The sequence below is a fragment of the Berghia stephanieae genome, chromosome 7, assembly GCF_034508935.2.
Source record: "Berghia stephanieae isolate SIO BIC M18660-M18661 chromosome 7, UCSD_Bste_1.3, whole genome shotgun sequence".
Lineage (NCBI taxonomy): Eukaryota > Metazoa > Mollusca > Gastropoda > Nudibranchia > Aeolidiidae > Berghia > Berghia stephanieae.
Window position 1 is genome coordinate 59,613,560 of NC_088366.1, and position 5,000 is coordinate 59,618,559.

At 35.5% G+C, this 5,000-nt stretch overlaps 1 protein-coding gene across 1 annotated transcript in view; it reads left to right on the forward strand.

Moving 5' to 3' along the window:
* The window catches only part of LOC144976598 (short transient receptor potential channel 7-like), a 203,480-nt gene that overhangs the window by 157,121 nt on the left and 41,359 nt on the right, over positions 1 to 5,000 (forward strand). The window lies entirely within an intron of this gene.

Consider the following 5,000-nt stretch of genomic DNA (forward strand, 5'->3'; position numbering starts at 1 on the left):
TCGGAACAATGGCGTACGCCCTTATGAAATATTTCTCCAACGAGCACAAAAGCGTATCCAGAGGGGAAAAAAACATTATAAATCTGATCATGTTTTGAATTTTACACATTCTGATCACAAGACATATGAAAAGTTCTAGCCAGCATGAAGAATAAAAAGTACCGATTTTATTTGTTTAGAACCACGATGGCCACCGTTGCTGGGAATCCAACTAGCGGGACCAAGCACGTCTGTTCCTGGCTAGAGTCACAATTTCGTCAATGGGCATATATTCCAGCCTAGGACTTCATATACAGGACAGATCCCCGCCCTCTTACTCAATCCTACGGGGCCGTTCGTTTTTTTCCTATATAACACTACCCCTGTCGTCAGGCTTTAATGATATGCAGATGTCGGTGACAATCAAAGACATTCCTTTCTGGGTCTTTCCCCCAACCGTTTTCCCCATCGGGTGGGGAAGTGATGTCACTTTTACGTCATCAAAGAAATTCCTTAACTGACCGTCTCAACAGTAAGACGACCGTTCTTCCGACAATACTGTCTTTAAAGTAATGGCTACAGTTAAGATACTGCTATTTACTACGAAGGTAGTCTTTCCCACACAGAAACGGTCACATTTCACACATATCTACAAGTTGCAGCATGAAACGGAAAGGCAACGAGTAGAATACTGCTATTCTACTAGGAAGAAGTGTCAAGACGTTAAGTCATAGTTGGTGTGTAGGTAGTGCTGCCAGATGGCCACGCGTATGATCAAAATTGACACACGGAGAATCGCGTATTAGCCACTCCCACGCCTCGTTCTGAAAAAAGTCCGCGAAATTAAAGGGGAGGCAAGAGAAAATCAGCTGATCGTTAAAATAGTAACAGAAAAGTGGAGGTGCTCGACAATGAATGCAAGAAAGACATTTAAAACGCCGTAAAAATGTTTAAAAATCACTTAATGTTATAATTACCATCCATAACAACCTGTCAAATTCACATATGTAAGATGTCAAGCCAAAATTAATAATAAAAAAAGAACACGATTGACCGGTGGTCCGTTGACTACACATGCATACGAGTACCAGAAATATTTTGTAAACAATGTAACACAATATAATGTGTAAGTTTCAAAGCAAATGCAACCACAAATAACATCAAAGAACAATGTTTTAAAAGAACTGTTTTAATTTCATAAAACCGAACGTATATTTTCTGCCCCGATATTGAACGTGTAGTTAGTATGTATCGTACAAACAACATTCGTTTAGACAGGTAGTCGGGATTCTAGCGCCAGTTTTATTTGGGCAACCATGATTGGGATTTCACTCAATGCACTTATTATTAATTATTATTATTATTATTATTATTATTATTATTATTATTATTATTATTATTATTATTATTATTATTATTATATAATAATAATAATAATAATAATAATAATAATAATAATAATAATAATAATAATAATAATAATAAGCAGTTTGAAAGGATATAGTCTTTGGTGTATAAGTGCATATGTACAATATTTCTTATAATAAATGCTTCAAAACAAAACAAAACTAAAAAAAATAAAGAAAGAATAAATGAATAAAAATATCTATTTGGGCATTTACTTACATTAATAGTCTTGAAAATCACAATCACAATCCATGAAAATTAAATATCCCAAAATCCGAAGAAGACATGAATTTAATCCAAAATCCAACACAGGAATGTATTTTAATAGGAGACAGATATCCTATTAAAACCATAGCATTACTTGCAAACAACAATACCCCACTCTGCGTTTAACAGGCTTGTGGCCGTCACATTGTAAATTGTGGCCGCATTAGGGTAATCGGTGTCCTAAAGACTGACATACTGACATACAATCAATGAGAACTATAAAGAATCCATTCTAGAATTCAACTACAAACTGAAAAGCATGATAAATATCACTCTCTCAAATAATTTCCTTTGCTCAGGTTCACTCACACTCTCCTTTATTGCAAAACGTTGATAAGTGAGATAAAGTTTGTATTTCAATTATAAACTTAATCACATAACCTAAATGATGGAGAAAAAAACAGCTAATTATAAAAAAAATTCACAGATCAAGTTATCTATTTGAACTCCGCATATTTAGCTTAATTACTCATTGACCATATATTTTTTTAAATGGCATTGTTTCATTTAAACAAGACCATGACGCTTATGCCTGGACCGGGTATTCACAAATTCTGCTTTTGTGTTCCACTTTTCGAATCGAATTAATCTCTATCTTATCCGTTTATTTGCAAATTTTCTGCACTTTATAAATAAGACCATAACGCTTATGTCTGGACCGGTTGTTCGCAAATTCTGCCTTTGTGTTCCACTGTTCGATTAGAATTAATCTCTATTTTTTCCGTTTATTTGCAAAGTTTCTGCACTTTATAAATAAGACCATAGCGCTTATGTCTGGACCGGGCATTCGCAAATTCTGCTTTTGTGTTCCACTTTTCGAATCGAATTAATATCTAGTCTATCCGTTTATTTGCAAAGTTTCTAGATTTTATAAATAAGACCATAACGCTTATGTCTGGACCGGTTGTTCGCAAATTCTGCCTTTGTGTTCCACTGTTCGATTAGAATTAATCTGTTTTTTCCGTTTATTTGCAAAGTTTCTGCACTTTAAATAAGACCATAGCGCTTATGTCTGGACCGGGCATTCGCAAATTCTGCTTTTGTGGTCCACTTTTCGAATCGAATTAATCTCTATTTTATCCGTCTATTTGCAAAGATTCTGTACTTTATAAATAGGACTATGACGCTTATGTCTGGACTGGGTATTCGCAAATTTTCCTTTTGTGTTCCACTTTTCGAATCGAAATAACATCTAGTCTATCCGTTTATTTGCAAAGTTTCTGCACTTTATAAATAAGACCATAACGCTTATGTCTGGACCGGGCATTCGCAGATTCTGCTTTTGTGTTCCACTTTTCGAATCGAATGAATCTCTATCTTATCCGTTTATTTGCAAAGTTTCTGCACTTTATAAATAAGACCATAGCGCTTATGTCTGGACCGGGCATTCGCAAATTCTGCTTTTGTGTTCCACTTTTCGAATCGAATGAATCTCTATCTTGTCCGTTTATTTTCAAAGTTTCTAGATTTTATAAATAAGACCATAACACTTATGTCTGGACCGGGCATTCGCAAATTCTGCTTTTGTGTTCCACTTTTCGAATCGAATTAATCTCTATTTTATCCGTTTATTTGCAAAGATTCTGCACTTTATAAATAAGACCATGACGCTTATGTCTGGACCGGGTATTCGCAAATTCTCCTTTTGTGTTCCACTTTTCGAATCGAATTAATATCTAGTCTATCGGTTTATTTGCAAAGTTTCTGCATTTTATAAATAATAATAATTGTTCAAAATTTTACCTTACACCCGATATTACAAGTACAAGTGAGCCAGGTGAAGAAGATTGTCAAACAGTGTGACAGATGAAATAGGAAGAGAGAGAGAGAGGGAGAGAGAGAGAGAGAGAGAGAGAGAGAGAGAGGAGAGAGGGCAAGAGAGAGAGAGAGAGAGGGTAAGAGAGAGAGAGAGATATTCGTTTTTTGTTCAAAATCTCTCTCTCTCTCTCTCTCTCTATCTCTCATTGCACAAGGTTGTGCTATTTACTACTATTTATCAAGAACAGCCAAGCTGGCAACCCAGTCTCTGTATAAACTAAGCAAGATGGCAACAGGGACCTCGCTCCTTATCCAATGCCGAAGCTTTAGTTTGAGTCAAACGGTTTTGTTAAAAAAAAAAACACCCAAAATAAGTTCGTGTCCTAAGTGATGGAAGTTGAATCGGCTTATTATAAAATCGTTTTTATGGTCTGTTTGGATTACCCTTTTTAAATAGAAAAAGTGAATATAACATAAACTTGAAGAATAGGCAAGCTAAATGAAATTTAAATTGACTGATTAAATGAGTACGCGAGGCTAAGTTGCGAACGACTACTGGGTTCCGACATTCCGATCCCAGTGTCATTCATGTTCACCGTACCGTGTTACTGTCTACACACTACACTGCATTGTTAGTGACTGGTCATGTCTTTTTTGTTTGTATGTTTTACGCAAGCTTAATAAAAATTAAATTGACTGATTAAATGAATACGTGAGGCAGAGTTGCGAACGACTCATGGGTTCCGACATTCCGATCCCAGTGTCAGTCATGTTCACCGTACTGTGTTACTGTCTACACACTACACGGCATTGTTAGTGACTGGTCATGCCTGTTTTGTTTGTATGTTTCTTTTAATATGGGTCAATTTAAAAAGAATAATAATAGAAATGTTCAAAACAAAAACTAGATTCACTATTACGTGCCTGTAATGAAGTGCTTTCCACAAACCGTGAGCGAGAATAATGGTGGAGGTAATGGCAACCATGTGGGTTTGTTATTGTTTCCTACCTCCGTCAACCCGCGCATCCGGTTGCGCACCCACGCTGATTCTGACCAATATATTATTATTAATTAACATTTTCTTTTTTTGAAATAAAACAAGCCTTTTCCTAGGTTAGTCGATAAAAAAATCAAAATCGATGTCTTTTAAGGAGGTCAGAGTGTTTGAAGTATTTGGCCACATGAGGTTCTATTTTGGTCACTTTTGCAGTCTAAATTGGCTTCGAAGAACTCTGGCCATCTGACATCCCTGTTTGTGAGAACAGAAGTTGTAAAACAATCTGCATTCAATTGTTTGCCTCTTTAGTTTGTCAACTTTTAAAGCAAGCGGTTGTGTGTCATTCGATTTTTAAATGGAATTATTATAAGTGATATATTTCAGTGGATTACACGATGTGCAACTGTGCTTATGGTAATCATTATCACATTATCATGCTCTGATTCCTAACATTAACATTGAAATGTTCTTGAAGTGAGTTATTACAATACAAGATCAGAGAAAAACATACCCTTGTTTAGAAAGTCAATTTCCCTTTTCAATAGGTATTTAATCTTCTCTTGCATTTTTCTGTAATTGACAGTTGTATGT